We start from the raw sequence: 27,575 nt of genomic DNA, 5'->3' as shown, positions 1-27,575 counted from the left end.
CAATTTTTTAAGCAGAATATGAAGAAATGGAGCGAGCAATTAATTATTTTTTCTATTTTTACTGACCTGCAGAGTAAGCAGATTTTAAATGCAAAACATATAGCAGAAATACCGTAGAGGCAGAATTTTTAGCAAGCAACTCATTCTGGCATTATAAAGGAGGGTTTTCAGATCGCTAAAATTGAATATCGCAAAAATCAGTTGCTTTTTAGTTTGTAATTGCTTCTTATTTGAGCATTTTAAAATCGGTAATATTTCTTCTCGCTAAATATTAAATACCAAATTCTAAGGACAAATAGCAAAATTTGCTTCTCGCTAAAATATATACTTATACGGTATTTATAAGGGAATTTTCCAGGTGCGGGAAATCTAAATTAATATAAATAATTTATATTTTTAGATTTGTTGAAATACGAGCGTGCAGGTCCTACGAGCAAAAAATAGATTTGTTTTGCTAATAATATTTTTAAAGAACAAAGCATACTTCCTTTGTTCCTTTTTTCGAGACAGTGACGTCAGCTCAGTCGGTCAATCTAGAGCGTTCGTTCCGTGTTCGGTAGGTCATAGGTCATATGTCATAGGTCGATAAAAGAATAGGTATATACTGTTCCCAACTGTGACATTCTTTCGGCAGTTTGAATTGATTGTTGCGGATCCTTCGGATGAGACAGTAAAAATAGGCATCGTGTAATAGTAAATGTTGGCATCATAAAGCTCCCTCACTGCTCAATGGTATAAAGAGCGACATAAGGGTTAAAATTGTAAGATCATCACTGGTGTAACCGTGAAAACTGTCGCTAGTGCTCAGTGTCGCTCTTAATAGAATATATAGGGAAAAGAGCGACACTGACCACTGGCTTCTGCGCATGCCTAGGGATTTCGGTCGCTTCAAATCGAAGCGGTGTCCAACTGAATTTAATTCCATGGTAATAGTATCCAAAGTCGTAGATTTTCATGTTTTCTTTGTTTATTTTAATCTTAGACATTCAATGTTTTTCAACATTATCAATTAATTTATTGAAAACTTGCATGATGCTGTTTATAAAGACAATATTTTGATACTGGTAAATTTGAAGAAGATATTATGTAAAAATAGAGCATACATATAAGTGTCACAATTGAAAATAATTCACAAGTAACTATGGTACACATAAAGTTATCTCACGAGAAATTGTATAATTCAATTGTTACAAAAACAAAATCAACAGAATGATTCCAAAGGGTCCCAAAATAAATTATGTCAAATTAAGGGAAATTGAACTGATAGTGTTAGATATTTCATCACAATATTTTATCTTTAACTTTTTATCTTTAACCTCTTGATATGACATTGGCCTTTACAGTACGTTAAACATCTTGTTATATATGTGTCCAAATATCAGCCCTCTACTATATATGGAACATAAGTTACACTGCATTTTGTAACAGACTAACAGTCTGTACTGCATTTATACAGCATTAAGCCATTATAAAATGTAAGCTACCAAGTGACCAATACATGTATATAGAATTCTCTGATATTTCCCCCACAAAATATGGTGTCGTCACTATATGGGTGAAAATTTATCGAATGGGAAGTACAACAACATAAAATCAATAATTTTTTTCTTTAAAAGTGAAGATTGCGAAATTTAATAGTGAAGTTACAGATGACTTAGTAACAAGCGGACCTTTCCTTCAGCCAGTCTTCTTTCCTCCAACGTCTTTGTTCTCATTTCATCAAGAAAAATGATGCAATATTATAGTTTTTATCATTTTTATCTTTAAATTACGAGTATTTTAAATCATTTTCAATTCGTCAATACATGAAACCTGCTAATCTTCTTCAAAATCTAAGCATTTCTTCTTTACTTCTTAACAATCGCCTATCAAGGAGCATAATTTTTTCTCATCTGAAGACAAATTTAGAATAAACCTAATTTGATATGAGAAAACACTAGAATAAGGAAACAGATATAATGATAAAAATCAACTTAAAGTCCTATAATGTATTGCGTAGATGCACAGAGATGACAGACACCTGAGCCTTTTGAATAGAAAACACTGTAAAATGTCCGATAGAATTTCATTTTCCCATTGATATCGATGTCAATAAAGGGGCGTAATGTACATGGTGTATATAAAGACACTGCATTACAAGTGAAAATTGTTATACTTGGAATTACAAATTCTCGGAAAAAATACTTTCTGATTCAGGTAGGAAGCTTCAATTTACAAAATGCAGATTGTCTCTTATGTGTAGAATTTTTCTGAATGAAAAAATAAATACATTTTGAAATAAATGCAGATGTAAAGCCACTATACACGTACATGTATTATCGCTTGATGCATGAAAGCAGTATTTGAAATTTATTTTTGTTTCCTTTTATAACCATTATTAAATTAACATCTTCTAATCTAAGTTTTTTGACATGTGCCCAATTCCCTTTACTTATTCAAATTAATCGAAATTAAATATGTTCAAACGAGATATTCCAATAGAATAGTTTAATCAAAATGAGCTGCACAGATTTTTTCTTGAAAAATTATGATTAGTTATTCTAATAATAGAAAATAAGAATATTTTAAAACTTCTGTTGCTCATATTTGTGATAGAAGAACAATTTATGTGCTTAAATTGCAGTAAAATTTTATCATTGTCGTGATGTACAATATGTATTTCCTACATTGTTCAGAAATCATTTTGCTGAAACAATCTGGTACTTTTTTTAGTTTAAATCAACAAAAGGTTTTAAAAACATACAAAGTTTTTCTTAACGGCACATTTTAACAGCAAATAAATTATCAAAAATGTATTATAAAATCCGATCTTATTTAAGAATATATTTAAGTTGGAAACGGAAGACCTTCTACTGATTCTGTTGTAAAGATTATATTCTTTTTTTTCTTCTACTTCCTAGACGCCAACTTTGAGGCCTCATATCTCACTCATTTATCAACGGATTTCGCTCAAATTTTCATACATTATAGACATTATTAAATTCTACAGAGTGGTATCTAACATTTCAAAATTCAGTTGCGCTTTTGAGTTATTTGCTTTTAAACGAAAATTTATAGGCTTTCGTTTCCGGATAAAGGCTCAGAGACCACAAAAACTGGAGCAGAATTTTTACTGATTTTAGGTAACAGAAGGATTGAAATTGTGCACATCGGTTTTTGTTTTCCGATTTCTGCATTCACAATGGCGCTATATAGGGGTAAAAAAATTAGAACGCCTAAAAGAGCGAAAATTTACACATATTTTCCTTTTTATCTTGAAAACTAAAAATAATTTGTTAAGACATAATGAACAAAAGTTGTGCATAATTGCAAGGGCTTTCATATAATAATATTCAAAAGGGGCTGGCTCCTATAGTTAGGGATCAAGGGGCCTTGAAATTTTTTGCTTTATAACTCAAAAACGGTAAATATTTCGAAATGACTATCGATTATAAAGGTGTGCTTTAACATCTTACTGATCTCATGAAATTATTATTGTGTTCGAGTCTTGTTTTAAATAAGCTGGTGCATGACCTATATATATGAACAGGTAATTCTTTTCACTCAAAAGATCAGCACGTAAACGAGAGCTCCTCATGCGTGTAACCAAAACAAGCTTACTATAAATAATAAACATGGCTACATTGGATGCTAATATTCTTCAGAATAAAGTTCCCGAAGTGTTTGTGCTTTTTTTCTAACAAATAATCATGTTTATTCACTGACAACTTTCCCTTTTATTTCATTTTTTTTTTTTATAAAATCGTATAAACCAAATCTACTAAAAAGGGAAGAAAATATCATCTTTTCTTCTTATCACATAAAAGCAAACAATATATTGAGAAAATAAAACATAACTAAAGAGCACATACATGTATACTATTCACAGCCATTAAGTGCACGGCTTTAACATTCACCTTGTTTGTTTACAATTATATAACGCGCCTTGTAGCAACCTCTAATGATGAAACGCCGCTTAATGATACAAATAGCATTAAGCGTTGCAATTTCAACGCTTAATGCCATAAATTATTGCATTTATAGCTGACATCATCAACCGCTAATGCTAAATCGCCGCTTAATGACAGAATTATATCATTATAATTCTGTGGCGTCGGTAGTCTAGTGGTTAAGGTGCCGGACTCCAAACCGAAAGGTTGTGAGTTCGAATCCTGGCCGCGGAAAGTCGACGATGTGTCCTTGGGAAAGGCACTTTACACGAATTTCCTCACTCCACCCAAGTGTAAAAGGGGTACCTGGCTATAGACAGTGAAAGATATTGTCAGAATGTTAGTGTTCTAGCGCTGATTACGGCAGCTTGCACTGAGAAAGATTCTGGATTGTTAAGGTCTGCTGGGGTAATAATGATTTTAAAGCGCTTTGAGTAGCATTTATGCTAGAAAAGCGCTATATAAATCCAATCATTAATCATTATTAATCATTATTAAGCGTCACAAATGCAGTGCAACACCGACGCTTAATGAAGCAAGCAAATATCGACATATTCGACGCTTAATGATACACACTGGTGTATCATTAAGCAGTGCAGTTGCAACCCTTAATGATATAAAATTTAGAAATCGCTTGTAATATCTAAGAGAAACACACATCCACCTTTCCTGAACAATGAGATATCACTTGTCAAAATATTTATATATGCCCTTGTGCTATATGGGTACAGTCCACTAATTGTTTTCCAATAGGCGACAATGTTAACGTTTCTTCTCATAGCGATGTCCCTAATTTATGTTCAGTAGTGAGTGACCCCTCAAATCAAAGCACATTAACTTGACTTTCCTTGGTTAAAATCTCGAGGTGGTATATTAGATTCGTTTTCCGGCAAAATGCGTCTGTCTGCGGGAACCTCTAAAAATGAAAGTGAAAGTAGGGGAATTCCAGAATTCTCACTGGCGTTATAATACACAAAATAATTCAGCTGATCTTCTTGATAAATATCATTTTCAAAGCTTTTTTGGTAGGAAAGATACTCCTTATCAACAAGTGTGAGGCGCAGTTCAGTACATCTGCCCAACTTTTTTATGCAAGTCTGCAAATTAAGGAACTTGTAATTTTTTCTGCACTACTTTCTTCTCCTACCGATTCTAAAATTAATTAGTGGGCTGTACCCATATAAATAGTAATTATTGAAGTTTTACTGTGTTTTCTATCTAGTCAAGGGAACGTCTCAAACCCCGGATGTTTAAGAATTAGCTGGAAGAAAGAGATACAAACAAAGGGATAAATAAAATGATATTCAAATCCTTTAAAAGAACCATTTTTTAAAAATGAAAATACAGAGGCAAATAAGCAATTCAATTCCTTTAAAATTTATACACTGATTTGAATAGTCAACGTGAAATTATATGTTTTTAGATTTGATACAGCTTAAAGTAAGTCACTCATCGGCTTTTTAGTAAAGTTCACGCAGAACCTCTTACTTAAAAAATATTTTTTTAAAATTCAATTTTTATAAAATATCTATATTCAACAATATAAATTTTTAAACATTCATCGAAAAAACTGCTTAAAAATCAACAAAGAAGCAAGATTTATGAGGAACAATTTCTTGTAGTGGAAGGATATTCAGCGGAAATTTCTACAATTCTGCACATTTATTAAATTAAATGTCTTGAAACTTTAGTCTCACATTTTACTCGGAGAATATTTATCACTTTGATATTGTAGGAGTATTTAATATAGGTCTTAATATATATTTTTAGAACAAGTTTTAAACCTTCCCTCAACAAACTTTGCCAAAAAATAAAGATATATTAAAGAAGTCAAGATAAAATTTACAAAATTTTTTGCCTGAAAATCACATTTTTTGACCAATATTTCAAAATTTACATCACTGACCCCAACTTTTTCTTTCATTATTTGAAACTACTCAATACTGAATGACTACTCAATGACTGATCAGCACTTAACTCCTAAAAAGCTTGATATAAGAACATATTTTATTGCCTATTTAATTTTTTATACCCCAAATATGTTATTTTTTAGTGCAAAAAGGTCACACAATAATAAACGCGCTTTAATTTGCAAGATTTGTTCAATGATAAATATTATTTAAACTTTTTTTATGTAAAATAAGATTAAGTTTATTAATGTAGTAACATCTGATAAAATAAAATAAGGGATAAAGTAATGAATCAAAGAGTTAAAATTTAAGTGCAAAAAGGTCAATTTAATTGTACCATAGATCAGTAAGATGTACACTGACCCAATATTATCTCTGAGATTTTGAGTCATACTATATGAGTACTGATCCAAAATATACTTCCCAAAAAATCATTGATTTAACAAAGGATGAGGTGACTTGCGGCCCCCGGTAAATTGACAAAAAATTAAATGTCCGAATTATACTCAAATTTTTGTATGTAACTAATCACTGATATGTATACCTATATGAAATACCATTTTTAAACAAAATAGAAAACGCAATTTGAAAGATATAGACCTTTTATTTGGGTAGGGGTATCATGTTTACAATTAATTCCTATTGAAGTTTGACCCCGCCCCACTCTTTGAAGCCCATAAAATATACGAGCGCAGGTAGGTACAATTTTCTCCTTTGGCTGGTCACTGTATTTTATTGAAATCTACCTATATGTGAAAGGAGAAAATTGTACCTAACTGCGCTTACATGCTATTTTAAAAAAAATATAAAATCTCGCTGGCCTTTTCCATTATGAACAGATCGACGGAACAAGATTTTCTGGCGTAAGAATAAATTCATATGCTAATCGAGGCACTGGCGATACTTTCTAACTGACCAATCAGCGGAATGAAGTTCGTTACGAGTGAGTACCACAAAAATACTATGGAAACATGCTTGGAATTTTACTGCTTTCCGATAATGTTTTAATGCATTTGAGTCACAGATTAGACACGGATTTACATATGTACAATTTCCAAGATTACAGTAAATTAAATTCATATACAATTACAAACAATTGATAAATATACATTAGTTTAAAGTTTTTGTAGCGTGTTTAGTGAGCAATTCGCTAGGTCTACACGTATTCTCGAGTATCAGTGGATACAACTTTCATGTGCATTTCTTGTCCTAAAACCGTAAATGCTGAAAATCCATGCGTTTTATTAAGTATAAACAGCCGTGGCTGACCATTATAAACGTTTGGAATGTAGAAAACTATAAAGGTAAATAGACCTAAACCACGTGTCTTTGATAAAATGTAAACGTAGTAAACCAGCATGTTTTGTTGTTCTGTAATGGATATATGCCGAATACTGTTCTATATGTAAAATTATCAGACTCTTTGAGGCCCGTTAGGGCCGAAAACTGTCTGATAATTTTACATATAGAATAGTATGAGGCATATATCTTACTTAAAACATTGCCATTTAAATGTCCAAAAGTTACCTGGAGGAGTCCGATAATAACACAATGGGAGTTCAAGCATCCATTGTTTTCTACACGTCTGATAAGTAGATAAAAGAATAGAGTGAACGGTAAAAAAAATGAGTGAACTCTTGTTTCATTAATTTCATTCATTCAATGGCAGTCGTTTCGTTTAGCAGGACAGGGGTACGGTGGTGAAAGATTGGGGTGGGGAAATTTTTATTTATGATGTGCATAAATTGACATTGATACTGACATAATTTTGGGTGATATTTTAACCATCACCATGGCAAGTGAAATGCGGATTTTTACCCTGGCTAAATTTTTAGCTTAGATAATGGAAATTCATAGGTTTTGAAAGGGTGACCATCGGGGAACAAACATAAAAGGAGATTGCAGAATTTTTTTTTCAGAAATGGATTTAAATTCGCTTATTCAAAGTGCTGAATCAAAAACTCTTTTAAAGAGTGAAAATTAATGTTGTGGAAGGTTTTAACTCGGATTTCTTTTCACGGATTTGCTGTTTTGTTTTGTGATCAACTTAATTTCCTTGCATTTGGTTTCCCTGATTTTTTTTCCTAACATTTTTATAGGGGGTTTCTGGAATTTCACTCTTCTTCTTGTTTTTTTAAATACCGTCCGATTTTGTTATCATTGCCGTCCGATAATATATTATCAGACTGGTAATTATTATTATCGGACGGCTACAGGTAAATTTTTAGACTGAAAGAACAAAGGCTTGACGTCACAGCAATGTTTTAAGTAATCGGATTGGACAATGACTATGTGCGAAATAATAACAAAAGCCATATAAGGTCTTTTCGGACACGCATAGCCCTCTATTGTACTAAAACCCGCCCATTCTCTTGCCATCAAAGAACATATTCTCACAAACCTGGCCGAATTTAGCTGCGATGGGGTCTAAAAAATCAAAGATAATGCAGTATTCCTTATAATTAAAATGTGTCTGAACTATTGAAACTATTCAAAAGGCGTCGTATCTATGCACTCATGTTTAAAAACTACAAACATCGTAGTAGATTAATTATAATTCGTCGTGGAAAAGGGGCCCCAGATAGCAGTTATGTCACCTCATCCTTTGACGAGTGACTTGCCTTAACACATATCACTGTTAACGTTTTTAGATATTCTTATCGAGATTTTCACTATTGCTTCGTTTCTCCAAATTCCGAAAAAGAGAGACATAAATATTGACAACTTATGTTTAATGATATATAACAAAGAATACAAGTACATGTAATACATAGAATAATATATGTTGTGTTGAGAAAAAGGTTCATTTATGCTTTAATAGTGAGGGGTGTTTCCTGAATACATCACTGTTGCATGATTATTTTAGAATCAATTTTGAATTCTAGTATTTATTAAATTACAATATACATATTGACTGAGGTTGAAGAGGCTGTTTTTTTTCAAAATTCTAAATATTTCATTTGTAGTATATTTTTTCTTTCGGTATATAAGACTAAGTTTACATCTAACTAATATTAAAATGAAGAAGCTTTAAATGAATATAGTTCTTTTTCCGGTACAAGAGAGGCCCTCTCTATTTATACTAGTATTCATCAGAAGTATTTCGTTCACTGCGAATGGGTATTGAAAGGTCGCATGAAAGGTCCGACTATGCTTTACTTGCATTGATTAATAATTTAATGAGCTACAAAATATTCTCGCCTCATGCAACTACGGCTAGATTGGGAGATAATCGTACATTTTGACAGCTAGTGGTTAACGACGTTCAAAAGTTTTCACTTTCGCAAATCAAAGTTCCAAAGTTTTTACTTTGCTTCTCTAGTTAATTTTATCAAACTATAGTAAACTATGTAGTTTTCTATAGTATTTTTTTGATAGGGACATGTCCGCTATCTAGCATCAGCCGTGAGTGAAGAAAAAACTATTTAAATTTCAGACTTATTAGCTCACCTGAGCCAAAGGCTCAAGTGAGCTTTTCTGATCAAAATTTGTCCGTTGTCTGTCGTTGTCGTTGTCGTCGTTGTTGTTGTAAATTTTCACATTTTCATCTTCTTCTCAAGAACCACTGGGCCAATTTCAATCAAACTTGCTACAAAGTATCCTAGGATATAGAGGATTCAAGTTTGTTCAAATGAAGGACCATGCCTTTTTCCAAGGGGAGATAATCATGAATTAGAAGAAAAATAATGGCATTTTTAAAAATTCTTCTTTTCAAGAACCACTAGGCCAGGAAAGATGTACTTCATGTTGAATCATCCTCAAGTAGTGTAGATTTAAGTTTGTTCAAATCATGACCCTCGGGGATAAGGTGGGACCAAAATGGCCGATCAAAGTTTTACATAAGAATATATATTGGGAAAATCTTTATAAATCTTCTTCTCAAGAACCGCTGGGCCAGGAAAGATGAAACTTATGTGGAATCATCCTCAGGTAATGTAGATTCAAGTTTGTTTAAATCATTGACGCCGGGGGTAGGGTGGGGCCAAAATGGCCGGTCAAAGTTTTACATAGGAATAAATACTTTATATAGAAAAATTCTTCTTCTCAAGAACCATTGAGACAGGAAAGATGAAACTCCTCTGGAATCATCCCCAGGTAGTGTCGATTCAAATTTGTTCAAATCATGATCCCCGGGGGTAGGGTGGGTTCAAAAGGCAGATAAAAGTTTTACATAGGAATAAATAGGGAAACCTTTTAAAATTTTCTTTTCAAGTACTTCAAAGCCATGCTTAGTGATATTTATAGGGAATCATCCTCAGGTAGTGTAGATTCTAGTTTGTTCAAACCATAATCCCCTGGAGGGTTAAAATTCAAGCCCTCTTCCCCACCCCCACCCCAGTAAACTTTCAGTTCTGATCTGATATGTGCTTTTTCCTAGCCAATTGCTCAGGTGAGCGATGTGGCCCCTGGGCCTATGGTACATGTATACCAAAATAGACCATTCTTTGCTGACAATTGCAGTGGAGACAGATTGAAATCTTTCTAGTTAGGAATAGAATTAACAACTTTTGAATAATATAAGACATTATTGTTTCTAAATATACCAAACATAAAGTACAATGATTTGATATGCTTGGACTCTTGGTATTTAAGGCATGGCATTCTTGGCGCTACATAATAAGATGTTAAATCGATTCCACATGGTCACTAGCTCATCTGATTCTATACATAAAAAGTATCACAAATACAAGGTAAGAAAGAAACACAGAAGTCTTCCTGTGTGTTGTCTAGTTGGCAAAAATAAGCACGAGCTAGAGTTTTTATTGCAATGACATTTACATAATTTTCATTTTTTATCGTTATAAAAAAACAATACTTGAATTGGAAATAGTGACCTTAAGACTCTTGGTAGCACATGTAATTAAGATGATAAAAATAAACGTAAGTTGCATATAAGCAAGTCTGTGGCAAAATTTTCCAAGTAAAAGGAGGGCCTCCAGAAATGGAGTATAAAAAATCCCTAATCTTTCCAAAAACATTAAAGAAATATTTAACTTAAGTATGACTCTTCTCTGGTTTCTGACTAGATGGAATATTCAAATTATATTTGTTGATATGTCATATATGTAGATGTAAGAGGTTTAAAAGACCATATTTTTCTTTCCTCATCACAGTTATACAACTTGAAATAGAAATGGTAAACTGCGTTTGAAAACTAGCAGGGACTATATTTTTGGCGTAATGGTGGCAATTGAAAATAACTTCTTTTCTGCCTCTCAAAATTATTATAGAACATTGAATTTAGTTATAATTTTTACGCAATCAAAGACTAGACGAAATTTTTTAATGCAAGTTAAATTAATAATAAGGGACTAAAGTTTCAAAATATATCAAACAATTAAGATATTTCACACATTCTAGAACTATGTTTGCTTTTAAATGCTTCAAATCCAAGTACAGATTTGAGCCAAAAATCCGTTAAAAGTGTTATCATAGTAAACGATCAAAACTTTAGTTTTTGTATCATTTTGTACCTTTATTCAAAAGCGAATAAAGTACGGCTAAACTCACTTTTCAAAACATCAGAGAAATATAAAATATAAAAAATATTAAATGCTTATCTTTTTACTTCACTACGTAAAATATGACTGTTAAAACACCCCACTCTCAGCCATTCAAGTAAAACGTGCAAGACTGTCCTAAACAATTATTGCAGCTTAATTTCTAGTATCGAGATCTGAGCGAAGGAATTATTCTTTGGCATTTTTGAATGCCCGTTTTTCAGATGATTGGGTCGAATTTTCTCTAACTGAGAGCGGTGTAGCCACCCATGGACCTCCGGTACAAGGACTGTCCTTAATGCAATCGATACGTAAGACCCTGTTGAGGCATAATGTAGTGATATTTCGCATCAGCAACTCTCCATCACCTTTACATTGAAATTTTCCAGTTAGAGCAATGGAAATGCGTACATAAGCCATTTTCAAGTAGCCTTAGCATCGTTATGGGAAACGAAAGAATAGTTTATTTTTTGAAAGATTGTTGCATTACTTATGATAAACAGTAAAAAACCCGTAAAACTCCATAATATTGCCAAATGTTGTGTTTAACATGCAATTTTTGATTTCTGTTAAGCAGACTCAAACATGACTTCCGGTATGGTATGAAAATCGTTCAACCGTTAAATTACCTATGTTTACCAAATTGAAGATATTCTTAATTTTAAAATACAAAATTCTTTACTTTACATAATTATTTCCCCCTAAAGTAGAGTGTTACGTTTCTTTTGCGTGTCAGTATATATGTGAAAATTGGAAAAAAATAAATACATGTTTAGGAAGCATATAAATATAACTAATAAATACTAAAAATTTAAGAAAAAAAGGGATATTCGGATTCACATGTGTCCATTTTATTTAAATTACCCATGTCTTTTTGGTAATACCATCTTATAGGCCCTATATGGTAGTATCTTTTTGTGCAAAAATAAAAAAAAAATTAATTTTTTGAACTACAAGTAGGGATTGCATTATTGGAAACAGTAACTTTTAGCTCTACTGGTCAGAGACTAGAAGAGCTTAATGCGAAGAGCTAATGCGTCCATCCGTCTAGCTGTCCGTCTGTCTGTAAAGATTTTTTTTTAAAACGCTACTCCTCCTACAGTTCTGATTTCAATATAACTTGGCACACAAATATACTACACAAAGATACATGATATTTCATAGATTTTTGATTTCGATGAACAGTGTTGCCATGTTTACTGAAAATAAAATTTTCTGTGAAATTTCTTTAAAATACTACTACACAAAGATACATAAAATAGTGCATCAGTTTTTGATTTTGATGAACAAGGTTGCCATTATTAGTAAAAATAGACATTTTTGTGAAATTCCTTTAAAATGCTACTCCTTCTACAGTTTTGGTCTCATGGTAATGGCTTCTTTTCTCATCCTTTGTTATAAGTACAAACCAGTAGAGCTACAGTCTTGACAGAGATTTCTCTTTAAATGTTAAGGTCAGAAGACACGTTCCTCAAAAATATATAATTTCACAGAAATTTCTATTTTAGTAACCACGGCAACACCGTTGATCGAAATCAAAAACCGATATCTTTAAGTGTAGTGTACATGTGAGCTAAGTTATTTTAAAATCAGACAAAAAATGGTGGATAATTAGCATTTTATTATATTATTTCTATCTTTAGTAACTAAGGCAGAAATCAAAAAACCGATGCAGAAATTAAGTATCTGAGTGTAATCTATTTGTGTGCCAAGTTATATTGAAATCAGACCAAAACTGCACGGTGTGTAGCATTTTGAAAAATTGTTTACAGACAGACGGACAGACACACAGGCAAATATACTATACAATTATGGACTTCAGTGTCGCAGGCTCGGTCGCTATCACTTTCTGTGTCTTCGGTCAATATCAATTGCCATGAGTCCTTATAACCACATATCGACCGTTCACTGAAGTCCATAATAGTTATATTATATAATCACTCAAAGTGAATGCATCGACACAGTCCTAACACAACGTACTTGGCTGTCATTACGTCACAATGGTTAAATTCACGTTTCTTTTATTATGACTTCACGTTCTACGTAACTTCAGTGCAACCGAACGGCGTGTCGTGCGATATCATGTTCCGCGGACGCGCTTTCTCGTCGCTATCGAAAAAGGAGGAATGTCACGTGACGTCCTTTCAGCCAAATAAAACTACGAAAATAATCCTCTTATATAATATTACAAAATGAAATATGCGTCATTTAGAACTTTAAAAACATCAGCTTCATCAACTTCATTCGACATATTTTGATAATTTGATAATTATATACATGTACTAGTTTTTAAAATTGATTATAAAATAATCATGCCACAGTAATGTATTCAAGTAAAGCTGATAACAAATAAAGGATGAATGAACCTTTTCTAAAAAATAATATATTACTCAATGTATTGCATTCATTCGTTTTCGTTGTGTTTAATATACTTAAACATAAATTGTCAATATTGATGTCTCTCTTAATCGAAATTTGGAGAAACGAAGCAGATTAAAAATACAATTATAGTGAAAATTATAAATTTATTTTCGATACGTATATATGAAATGTTAACAGTGACATGTGTTAAGTTGTATCAAATCTAAAAAACAGAGTTTGGAATATTTAAATATATTCTATATATTTTAGGTTGAGTATTAAAATCATTGTATCAAATAAAAAGGAATTTGATTGCTTGTTTGCTTCTGTATTTTCAGTAAAAAAAAAATGGTTCTTTTAAAAGGATTTGAATATCATTTTATTTTTCCCTTTTCTTTGTATCTCTTTCTTCTAGATATCTGACTATCTGTCTCTTAAACATCCGGGGCTTAACGAGGTTCCCTTGACTAAATAGAAAACACAGTAAAACCTCGATAATTACCATTTATATAGCACAAGGGCATATATGAATATTTTGACAAGTGATATTTCATTGTTCAGGAAAGGTGAATGTGTGTTTATCTTAGATATAACAAGCGATTTCTAAATTTTATATCATTAAGGGTTGCAACTGCAACGCTTAATGATACAGTAGTGTGTATCATTAAGCGTCGAATATGTCGATATTTGCTTGCTTCATTAAGCGTCGGTTTTGCACTGCATTTGTGACGCTTAATGATATAATTCTGTCATTAAGCGGCGATTTAGCATTAGCGGTTGATGATGTCAGCTATTAATGCAATAATTTATGGCATTAAGCGTTGCAATTGCAACGCTTAATGCTAATTATATCATTAAGCGGCGTTTTATCATTAGAGGTTGCTACAGCGCCTCACTCGAAAGCGGCGGGGCAAAGTCGGTCACCGGGATTCAATCGGCGTGTGATCCAGCGACTTACAGTCGGTGCTACAGTCATATACAAAAAATAAACCACCACAGAATGGTTAAATTAATTCTTGATAAAATTGTTCCTTTTTATACTATCTCTGTCCCATGAAATATTATTTTGTTGAGTCTTACGTATGGTAGGAAAGAAAGTTAGATCCTTATTCACCGTAAACAAGGCTCCGTTCTCATTTTGATATTGAAGAACTCTTTATGCGTATAATTGAAATAAACTTGCCGTATGTAATAGATATTTTACCACGCTGTATCATATCTCTTTTTTAAATTAGGTTTTAAACGTGTTCTTTGTTTCCCGTTCAGAGTATTCAATGGTATCATTTTCCTTTTATTAATAAAGATCTTTCCAAGAGAAAGAGTTATAGAAAAAAACAAGTATCTTTTATTCGTTTGAATATAAAATAAAGATCTTTCCAAGAGAAAGAGTTATAGAAAACAAGAGGCCCAGGGGCCACATTGCTCACCTGAGCAATTGGCTAGGAAAAATCACACATCAGATCAGATCTGAAGTTAATGGAGGGGGCTTGAATTTTAACCCTCCAGGGGGTCATGATTTGAACAAACTTGAATCTACACTACCCGAGGATGATTCCCCATGTAAATATCACTTAGCATGGCTTTAAAGTACTTGAAAAGAAGATTTCAAAAGGTTTTCCTAGATATTCCTATGTCAAACTTTTATCGGCCATTTGGCCAAACCCTACTGCCGGGGGGGTCATGATTTGAACAAACTTGAATCTACACTACCTGGGGATATATCAACATGGGTTTCATCTTTCCTGTCTCAATGGTTCTCGAGAAGAAGATTTTTCCCATGTATTCCTATGTCAAACTTTGATCGGCCAATTTGGCCCCGCCCTAGCCCTGGGGGTCATGATTTGAAAAAAAATACTTGAATTTACCCTACCTCAAGATGATTCAACATGAGTTTCATCTTTCCTGGTCCAGTGGCTCTTGAGAAGAAGATTTTTAAAGATTTTTCCTATATATTCCTATGTAAAACTTTGATCGGCCATTTTAATTTGGCCCCACCCTACCCCTGGGGGTCATGATTTGAACCAACTTGAATCTACACTACCTGAGGATGATTCCATGTGAGTTTGATCTTTCCTGGCAAAGTGGTTCTTGAGAAGAAGATTTTTAAAGATTTTTCCAATACATTCCTATGTCAAACTTTGAAAGGCTATTTTGGCCCCACCCTACCCCTGGGGGTCATGAATTGAAAAAAACTTGAATCTACACTACCTGAGGATGATTCCACATGAGTTTGATCTTTCCTGGCCTAGTGGTTCTTGAGAAGAAGATTTTTAAAGATTTTTCCTATATATTCCTATGTAAAACTTTGATCGGCCATTTTGGCCCAACCCTACCCCTGGGGGTCATGATTTGAAGAAACTTGAATCTACACTACCTGAGGATGATTCCACATGAGTTTCATCTTTCCTGGCCCAGTGGTTCTAGAGAAGAAGAATTTTTAAAAATGCCATTTACTTTTCTCTAATTCTTAATTATCTCCCCTTGGAAAAGGGCGTGGACCTTTATTTGAACAAAAAAGAATCCCCTTCATCCAAGGATACTTTGTAGCAAGTTTGGTTGAAGTTGGCCCGGTGGTTGCTTATGACTGGAGGTTTTGTCATGACCCTGATCAAATGTCTTTCTGGCAAATCAAGGTCACTGACAAAGAAAAAATGTTTAAACATAACTTTGTAATTCAAATTTATTGGAGGGTAGTGCTGGGAAGAAAGGTTAATGACATAAGAAAGTACAGTGACCTTGACCCAAGGTCTGTACTTCCTGCCCACAGCTCCAACGGAAGACCTACTCGTTGCTTTGAAACGAGCTCGGCTCTTGTTATTGTTGCTTTTGTTCAATTTTCTTTTCTTTTTTATTCATGAAGCAATTGAGAATCATTTCAACTGCCTAAAAAATGTGTAATTATGTTTTGCGTCTTGTATTTTCCAAAACCTCACCGCCAAAAGTAACAAAGCAAATTGTTATCATCCAAAAATTGGGTTATTACATTTTACGTAACTGCATTGCGTGTCGATCTAATAATTGTATCTTAAGAGTTTATCAGCTTGGTTTCTTTTCACATCACTCGTTTTTCACGTTTTACGAAAATAGTCGGATTATATTGGAATGCCTGAATGAAGACAAAAAAAGTTACCGAAACAAAATAAGATGCGTGACTAACTCTCGTGACACGGAGTAGGTAGTTAATATTTTAGGCCTGATACCTTAGCAGTGTCGAATGTAAACGAAACAAAGTGATTTAAAACTGAACATGACTCGTAAAAAGGCATTCGCTATTTTTGATATCATAAGTTACGAAATATCAACACCAGTGTATGTAAATTACATGTACTCTTCGCATTTGTTACACCTGTCTGCTTTATTGTCACGGGTATCACGGGTGTGAATGGCGACCCGTGTCTGTGCTGGTTATCTTTCATTAGCTTTGTTTATATTTTAATGTTGTTATAAATATTGTTGTCTTTGTTTGTATACTCTACTCACCTGTGCAACTGTTGTAAGATTCTTTTGTATCTTACTGCACAGTTATTCTTTACAACGTGACCATCTCTGTTTATAGCTAGAGGCCTGTAGATATAGCAAGACCATGAAAAATCTGACAGACAACTTCTTTCTACGAATTGTGTTCAGCTTTAACTTCTCATTTTAAAAATACAGTGGATAGGATTTTTGATAATACGTTTATTCTACTCGACTGTTTTTCCCTTTTTTCTTCTTTTCATGGAATATTGTTAATGTTGAAGGGTAGTCATGAAAATAGATAACTACTAGAGATAGTCTGAACAATGAGTTCACAAAATGATATGTGATACCTCGCCTTCCTTATGGTTATAATGACAAAGTTCATGTTTTGCTCTAGGAGGCCCAAACTATTTTAATTGTCATTTCTTATAATGAAATTAAACTACTGTAGTCGTATTTTTTCCACGGGGTCATCATTCCGCGGAAACTCAATTTCTGTTTAATTCGCGGGTAGAAAATTACGCGGATATCTTGGACTGGCACTATATGCCTAACATTTATATTAAGAACGCCGGAACAAATATCCGCGGAAAATTTGTATCCGCATACATAGCGTAAATTAATACCACGCGGAAAAAAGTACTTCTACAGTATACTTTCACAGATCCTTTATTACAAAATGCCTTAGACCACCTCCTATTATACGTTTTGATCTGATACTTATTTAGGGTCTCCGAGCGCAAAATGATATGTGTTACCCTGTGCAATTATATCAATATGAAGGGTGAGGAGGGGTTAGATTTAGTGAGTCTACATTGCTCACAATACCTTTAGTTTAATTTATTTATAACAATTGGTTCATTTACAAAAATAATAATGCAAGAAAAATCTTTTTAGGCCCCTATATCAAAACTAAATTAAAAAAATGGAATTTTATGCTATATTGAGAAAAACTGCACATGCAAAATTTCTTTTATCCTATTTCATGAAATAACTGCTCTGAATGAGATCTATCAAAACTTTTGTTAAATAATGCGAAAAAATTAAAAATATGTAGTCTTTGCTGACCAGATTTTAATTTTATTGAAGTAATGTTCAATATACAGTTTGTAATAAGGGTTGACAATTCTAACTTTATATGAATAGATGCCGTAAAACACTTTTTATTCCTGAGAACTTTATTTATTTTCAAGTGATTACTTGATTTTGTCTAACCGCAAAAATTTCATTCTCGCGCATATTTGTGTAACAAAGATTTATCAAAACAGAATTAAAAGTTCTTGTTAATTTTATCTCGCTTATAAAAACCAAATGGATTTTTCGTAAGAATAACGTTTTTAATGTTTTAGACGTGACATACTTTGTTAATCCTGACAACAAATCGACATCACCATGCATATTTCATCCCTCTAATTTTTTTGGTATTTCATAACAAATACTCTGAATGCATATACATGTATACTTTTCCTCTGCAGCTGCTTCAATACATATTTCCTAGGTCTTTGACCATTTTTGTAGAAGTCAAAATTTAAAGAATGTTAGAAAACGAATTTCCTTCCCCTGACGTTATTGCAGCCTCTTTTTATTTTAAATTTCATATAATTTTAATTACAATGGAATTCCATAGAACTTACAAATGTCTTTCTTATTATTAAATTAAAATTAAAATAAATACAGATTAATATTGTGTCATGCCCTACTATAAAATCAAAAGACTTTTTGTACAATTGTATAAAAAATAAATAAAACGTCATCTTCGGGGTTTGGCCGTCGGGACAAAAAAATCAAAAATTCATAAAAAAAAAAATATTAAGAAATTATTCATAATTAAATATAAAAACCTTTTAAATAAATAGATAAAAAGATAATGTCAAGTAAATGTTTTAAAATTCACTAATGTATGTTAAGCTGTTTTTTAAAACTATTCTTTAGCGGTTGTTTACGAACTACTGATAGCACCTCCTATAAAGAATAATCCAGTTCTGTTGTTAAACCAGTTCCGAACAAGAAACCGATTCAACTGTGCTACATGTATGAATATAGTAATTATTCTTTAAAATTCTATGTTGTTTGTCAAAAATCACTTGTGGAATTAAATATTGTTTCAAAAAAGTTCAGCATTTCAAACAAAATTTTAAATGTGTAATTTAGTACATGTAGGAGAATGGCGTTATAAGTTTTCAGAATTTGTGCACAACCCATTTGTTATTGAATTACAATTGACATGTCTGTGAAAACTTGAAATATTGTTCACCAGTAAGTATGTGGTATTTTGATTGTATAAAGAGAAATAAGACGTACTGTGAACACTCAGACCCGCAAAGGAGTCTGATTAAAAAAGTTAATTAAGTGGTCACATTTGTAGTCATGATTACACTATATGTAAGAAATAATCTGTGAAAGTATCATAAAATTTTATTCATTAGGATAGCAGAAGTTTCGTATTACAGATGCGTACTCTTCAATACCGGTATTACTGAAAGAATGATAGTGGCCATTTTTGCAATGGGAAACCGAAAATATTTGTCTGATCAGTAAAATAGGAAGTCACAATGGCACCGTGTAAAGTCAGTAGACACTAGACAGCGTTTATAACATGTATAATGGGTATTCGGAACGTAATTAAATAGCAAAGCCAAAATATATCGATATCTTCCAGTGTTTGATTTATTTATTTTCGACAAGCTTTTAGTGTTTGCAAGAGTACATAAAATTCTTACTTTTGATGTCTCGTATTTTGTTTTATGTGAAAGAATGAGTGCACTTAAGTACGTCATTTGGAACCTTTTCGGCTACCCATTTTAAGAGGCAGTCCACTGAAAATCAGGCAATGGGTGGCACATCGCATGTCATGGTTTTTTATTATTTTTTGCATATAGACTTATTAAAGCAAGTGTTTACACTTGACAACATCAAAAAAATTTTTAGTGCTCCACTAGTCCTATTTTTGGTAAATGTTCATTTTTAAGTGCAGAAAGGTCAACATGTGGGTAAAAAAAATACTACGTTTTTATTTTGTTTTATATGTTCCAGATACGCAAAACCTGGATGTGTCTATCAATATTATTTATACCATCTAGACTCTTATCTTTAATTCTAGTAATGAATAAGACTCCAATTTACATTTCTTTAGAAAAAAATATGTGGTCCAAAATTGAGTTTAGCAAGTAACTTTTTGAATTCATTATCCAATTTTCATTACGTTATAAAACCCAATACATTTCAATGACAGATTTTTTTTCTCATGTTATTATGAATACAAAGTACAAACTTTTGAGTCACTCAATAAAATCAGTGGGCACCCTTATATTGAGAGAAATAAAAGGGGTCAAATTTACCAATGTTTTACAATTTTTCACAATTAAACCGATCCCGACCGGAATTATATAAAGAAGGAAATACTATAATTGTAATGTTAAATTTGGCTCTTTTGTTGTAATATGGTCAAAAAAATTACTTGATTTATTTTTGTACATGTCTTATGGGTGGCAGTTGTCTTTAGTTTTATAACTTTACACATTTTGCATTATTTTCAATCGGGATCGGTTTTATTTCAATCGGGATCGGTTTTTACCGTAAAACTAGAAATATTCTGCATTTAATGTATCAGAAAAAAATATGCTTGTCTTTTATTTCTTTTCAGTTAGTCAACTGTTTTAAAATTATTTTATACATGGATTCAAACTTTTATACAATTTATTTAAAATACTAATGTCTTTTACGTACATGAAGATTACAATCATGTATAACATCTGTTCGATTTCTTGATACTCGGTATTAAAAAAAAACATTTGTACATGCATTATGAACAACCGAGAGTAAACAGCTTATCTTTATTAAATATCTTATTTCCAACTATAGTTTTTTTTAATTCTCTCGTGAATTAAAGAGTTCAATTCTATCATTGGCGAAAATATATGCACGTACCTAAATGCAAAAAAATATTGAAATGTGCACAGTCTCGGCTTTATCAAAATTTTTAAAACCTGTCATCTATAAAAACCGTTCCCCTGTATTTTCATCTTATGAAATTTAATTTTATATTAATAAGAAAATATATAGTATCATTATTTAAGAGCCTAGAAATCGCAGGAAAAAAGCCGGGACGGGGGGGGGGGCAAGGCGGCATATTAAAAAAAACTTTCATTAATGGGAAAACATATTAGAATTGGCCAACATGGTCACATTTTTTAACTTCATATTGAATGTGAGTATGTGATTGTTTCAATCACCAAATTTAACCAAAAAAAAAGTGAAGTGGGGAGTTCAACAGTAATTTTCCTCCATAAATATTTTTTAAATCTTATTTTTCACTTTTTTAATGAAATATTTTTAATCGTACCGCGGATCGTTTACTTTGGTTTGACTGCATAGATAAATATAATCAAGTGGTTTTTCTTTGTGTGAAATAATGAAATAAACATCTCAACTCAGTTGACTTGAATTAAATGTTGCGTAAATCTAAAATATTCATCTTTCCTTGATAATCAGAAGAAAATAAAATCTCTTCACATCCCAATTTTATAAGAAATATTCAATATAAACAATTAATCATTTGTACGCATAGTCTAGTAAATAAGTTTAGTTCTCGGACATGTACAAAATTACTTTTCAAAAGGGACTTCTAGCTGAGACGTCGCCCGTGAAATAAATACATTTTATATAAAAATATATGATTATTTAACATGTAGGATAATGCACTCTGAAAAGTAATTGAACAGAAAAAGAGAATTTATTTATTTTTAATCGTTTTATTTGCGCTTTTATGCAAAGAATTTACAAACTTCTTTGGAAAACTTGTAACTATTTAATTGTGACGCAATATAAGTCAGGTATGACGTCACTGATACATCAAAGGAAACGTGGATTCAACCTGAATAATACTGCCAATCTTAATCTAAATATTACGTTTGGAGGCGAAAATGAATTCTATTTTGAAAATGAAGTAGTAAGTTTTTGTTAAATAATTTTATTTTGTGTATATATTCTAAATATTTCACCAGGATTTCGATAGTAAGATGTTTAGCAGATTTACCGATGCCACGGGAGATAACTCTTACATCGCAAAATTTCATAAAAACGTCGATATATTTTGACAGAAAACTACTATCAAAAGTGTTTTGCCCACCAATTTTATTTTTGAAACTGAAAGACGAAATATTTCTAGATTTAGTTAAGCATGAATTATAGTCCTGTTAAATAAGTATTGGAAATTACAGTTCGTTGTTTCTGACCTAAATTCAATGGTTTATATAGGGGAATTCAAGAACACGAAACAAAAGGATATTTTACTAATTATGTAATTTTAAAACAAATCTTCGATTACATTATTCCATTTGGACTACATTGATATTGTTTTCAATAAAATTTCAAATATTCGTCACATTCGATGTGCCGCCTATTAATACAACCCTGCCTGGTTTTTCGGCGGACTGCCTCTTAAGCTTTACATTACAATATATCGCTTAATTAATCTATGATTAATGTGCAAGCATATGCTTTTGATATTTATTTCTAGAATTTTTTGTCATACACATTTCTATAATTATAGAAAATATAATTGAAAAGAACATGTAAAAGCCTTAAATTCCGGAAATTTGAACGGGACCACTTTCGAATCTAAGGTATCCGCAAATAGGCGGAGACATTTAAGAAACCGCATGGTTGTGGAATGTAAACATTAGCACATATGATTTTTTCGCATTTCGAATTGAAATGGAGAAGAGAGAGAGAGATCGTGTTGATTTGTTGATTTCATGGTGCACAATTATTAAATGATTCTAATGTTAAGGGATGGGGTAAATGTCTCGCTGTGCAGACCATAATACAGAGGCGACATAAGCCTAAACATGTACTTACTAATGACACTGTCAATACCAGAATTCTTTCAAAACACCCCTTATGAAAAGCATAAAGATAAATAAGAGACAGATTATCCTCAATCCCTATTAAAATTTGCGCAAAAATCTCCCATAGTTTGAAGTTGGAAGTACGATAGATAATGTCACAACAGAGACTTAAACACAATGAAATTTTCAATGAAAGCGTTATCGTATCGAACAGCAGAAGGTCACGTGAGAAAGGTGATTATAATATCAATCGTTGTTGCTCAGTGACCGGTTAATTTAGTAGCTATCTCGACCCTAGTTTGGGGACATTTTTTTTTTTAAATTAGATATGAGCCGCAACTTGGCCAACATTGTCCTTTGGATATGTATAAGTTTAAGTTAAAATACATATTCTGTGCAAATAAGAAAAATGGCCAAGTTGCGGCTCGATGTAAACAAAGTCGTTGAAAACTGGTATGCATATGAATAACAATAGAAATGAGACATAACTGTTAGAACCCCGTCTCAAAAGCTAGTGTCGTTCGGCATTATCTAATACTTTCATGTAATATAATATACCAAAACCTACTCTTATGACATTGTTTAATACCTATAAAACATAAATTTAATGGATTTTGGAATTTTATTTTGCGCAAAACATCGGGTTCCAACTCTCATAGCTTAAGTGCACTCATTCTTTAACGTCTTCACGTCCACGCGCATCTCCATCATTAAGATTTTTTGCATTGTAAAAGTATATCGACTGTTTCAATTAAAATGCAATCTGCATTGTATTTATACAAGCAACAAAAGGTAATGTTTTTAGGCTGCAACAAGTTGGTACTGCAATACTGGATATATTTACAGATTCTAGGCTGGAGGAAATTGGTTTATTATGCAGCGGGTTTTAATGTAATTTTAGTGTTTCTCGACAATTCAAGTTTGATCAACTCATTTCTATGAAGATATAATAATTATGCATTTACTTGTTTTAAAAACTCTAAGAAATTTAAATTTTAAACCACCATGTGGTCATTTGAATCATTGTTATTTATTGCGATATTACATATTTATTTCACGTTAAAATTAGATTCTTATTGAAGTCTTACATGTAATTGTGCAAATTTATTTTAACCATCTACATTGTCTTGTTATGTTTTTATTCAGAATTTTTTATTCTATTAATTTCATAATTTTTTATTTCTAATTTTTTTACAGAAGCTGAGGGACTAAACTTTGAAAACGATGTCAAAGAGTCGTAAACACCAAAATAAACTGGTGAATATTGCGTTTTATTTTGTTTTCATTTACATTGATTTCATGTGCATCTATATTGTAGTAAAATATGTATTTATGCATTAACTTAGTAGCCTAAAAATATATATATCATCTCCAAACATCGTCCATAAATATTTAGACTTTGCATTTAAAATGAAACGAATGTTTTCAAAAAAATGATATTTTGTCCCCGCTGAAAGTGGGGGATATTAGTTTTGGTACATCTGATCGTCAGTGTAGCTGTCCGTCTGACTGCAATTGCAATGAAAGTTTATACAACAACTGCTTATGACCTAAAGAGGAAATTTTGTTTCATACTTCTTATATAACTAATTTATTATGGCCTTGCTATTTTAAAATGGTCCTGCATGTAACACTAATGTCTTGACTTAATCAAAAGATATCGCCTTACAAATATCATCCTGTGTAGTGTTTGTATGAAGATTCTTCATGTTTACAGGTTCACAATTGAGTCTATGTATATCAGCCTACCAAATCTCCATTTTCAAATGCATATTCTATACGATACTCTGATATTTTCACATACTACTTCTAATCCTTTAACACCTTTCAAGAATTCAACATAAACTTTACTCCTGATTGAACCTAATTTCGGTTCTAATTGTGTCCCTTCAGCATTTTAAGGAACCACCAGCAAGAAGTTTTGTCCGCAGGTCAAGTCAACCATTACCAGTTACAGCAGGAAATGAAAACACCATTTCTTCGCAAACGAGAACGTGAGTAACAAATCTGTATTCAAAACGTTTTTTATCTTTCGTGTATCATCCTTTGACTTCATTTAATTTTTTTCACGTTTTCACAATGAAATTTAGTGCACAATATAATAAATTCTAATGTTTGAAATACAATGAAACAAATAAAATAATGTTTGAAATATTCATTACATGAATTTGAATTTTTTATAATTGATCAATTTCTTTCCTTTTAATAATTTTTTATCAATAGCGTACCCAGCAATTACCATTAACTCCATAATTCAAGTATTTTTCCTTTGAATTAATGCTTTTTGACATATAATTTCAACGAAATTGAGAAGGAAACAAAGGATTATACTAGTATTTAGGAATGACCAAAATTTCCTCCCTCCCAAAATCCAACTTTGACGGAGAAATATATTATTACATGTACAGTGTATGTTTGAAAACAGGGGAATATTTGCAGACTTCAAAAACTGAATATTGTCATAGCCATGACATCATATATTCGATATGACGTCAGGAAAATGACGCTGATTTTAATTTTCCTTGATTTCATGAGAAAAAAATGCATAAATTAAGTAAGTAATTTATTTATTTATAGTGACATGTGTACATAATTGAATTCGTTTGTATACAGACTGTATAAAACAACAATCAACACCCAGCCCATCGGGATTATATGCCACTTTAAACACGAAATTGAAATGCAGTATATTACGTCGATATACCGAGTATAATTGATCAAGCACAAGTCTGTTCCACCTCTGTCAATAATTTAATATAATGTGTAGAATAATAGTATCAATGAGATTTTTAAATATTGTTCTAGAGCAGGTCAGCGCTCTGTGATTTTATTTGAAAAATCAAGCAAATGTAGCCCATCTTTTTCCCCCTTTCTGAAAAATAAAGCAAAACCCGAACAGTTTTTAACGACAAAAACTTAATTTACAAAAATTTTCAATTTACCTTTTGTGAAACTGGAATATGTTATATTAATTCGGATTTCTCATGCAATATTTACAATTCAGTTCATCCTTTGGGGATCCGGGTTAGGGCAGTCCTTCGGATGAGACCGTATAAACCGAGGCCCCGTGTTACAGCAGGTGTGGCAAAATAAAGATACCTCAATGCTCAAAGACCGTAAGTGCCGAGAATAGGCCTAAATTTGCAGCCCTTCACCGGCAATGGTGACGTCTCCATATCAATGAAATATTCTGGAGAGGGATGTTAAACAATTAATCAATTCAATTCGATTAAAAAAAATTAAAAAAGGCTTTTGTTGGGGGAAAAAATATGCAACATAGACAATAATCTATTGGATTTTTTTTTGTCTTTTTATTCACCTAGATCGATAGATCTGGTGCGTATATTGCTTTTGTCATGTGTGTATGTCTAAAAATGTTTTTAAGCTTTTACCATAATTTTTGAACTATGTGAGATAGAAAATTCATATTTGCTATGCGTATCCCAATAAACAAATTCCCTCAAATGACACCAAAGTCAACTACAATGTGCCCTTTTTCTGACCTATAAGGAAAACAACTTTTCTCGAAATTTGATGCCGTCAAGTGCATAATGTTTCACAAACACATCTTGTTTTAAAATGTTTTTAGTAAATGGAATCATTTGATCGGTTCTAAGTTTCTAGCAATACTGCAAACAACGTTTTTTTTTTTGTTTTAATATAAGAAACCTTTGCTTGTGTGTGTGTCTGTCAGATGTCTAATAGGCTTTTGCTGACTTATTTTTTATTATTGGGTCTATCGTTTCTAATCCAATACATAAAGTGAGTATGCTGTTTCTTTTTATGTTAAGGTCTCAAACTTCAGTGGAGGAAACTTTCATTAAGGTCTTCCGTTTCCAACGAAAGACCTTTCTGTTATTCTTAGGTTTCTTTTCCACAATTTTTTTTTCTTTTTTTTCTTACCAATTTTGTGCACGCGAGTTCTCGGAAACGGCTAGCTCGATTTTCATGAAACTTTCAGGTCTGATGTAACATGAAAATATCTAGACATATATTTTTTTTATTTGATGACGTCACATGACGTCACGGTTCCGAGATTTTTGCATTATAGTGAATTTTAGAGGGTTATTTTAACCGCGAGTTTTCTCGAAAACGGCTTAAGATAGAATCTTGAGATTTTCAGCTATAATAGAGCAATATATGTAGTTGTGCAGAACGTATTTCATATTCACCGAAATTGCTGTGTATTGAAGCTCTTTATGGACCGAAAACAGTTGCATCGCGAATTTCAAATTTTCTAACATCTTTTCTACGATATCTTTTTACCTGGAAATATTTTGTAAAAACTTATAGAACAAAGGAAGTGTAGAATTTTAAAATCTTTTAAATGACATCTTCTAAAAGGTCTGGCCCTAAAATTGAGGGCCTAGAGGGGGCGAAAGTTTTTTGTTTATATCTCAAAACGTATCGAGAATTTGTAATACGACAAAGAAGCAAAGTTGTTCAAAATTTCAAGCTTAATCTATTGGAGTCATCAAAATAAATCCGGTATCTTCACTTCCGGCCAAACCAGAAGTAGTCGGAAAACACTTATGTTGGTCGTTCTTGACAAGATTTTGGGTAACA

General features: G+C 32.2%; 1 long non-coding RNA gene across 1 annotated transcript in view; it reads left to right on the top strand.

The window, feature by feature from the left end:
- The first annotated feature begins 2,064 nt into the window (after window positions 1-2,064).
- Window positions 2,065-27,575, top strand: part of LOC134269909 (uncharacterized) — a 29,191-nt gene continuing 3,680 nt past the window's right edge. The window contains exons 1-3 of the long non-coding RNA XR_009992674.1: window positions 2,065-2,196; window positions 24,207-24,266; window positions 24,903-25,003. This is a non-coding gene — a long non-coding RNA (uncharacterized LOC134269909). The remainder of the gene's footprint in view (window positions 2,197-24,206; window positions 24,267-24,902; window positions 25,004-27,575) is intronic.

This window comes from Saccostrea cucullata, unplaced genomic scaffold (genome assembly GCF_032062105.1).
Source record: "Saccostrea cucullata isolate Sc308-1 unplaced genomic scaffold, CSIRO_AGI_Scuc_v1 ctg1227, whole genome shotgun sequence".
Lineage (NCBI taxonomy): Eukaryota > Metazoa > Mollusca > Bivalvia > Ostreida > Ostreidae > Saccostrea > Saccostrea cuccullata.
Note: the sequence above shows the minus strand (reverse complement) of the source record. Positions and strands in the feature narration are given on the sequence as shown.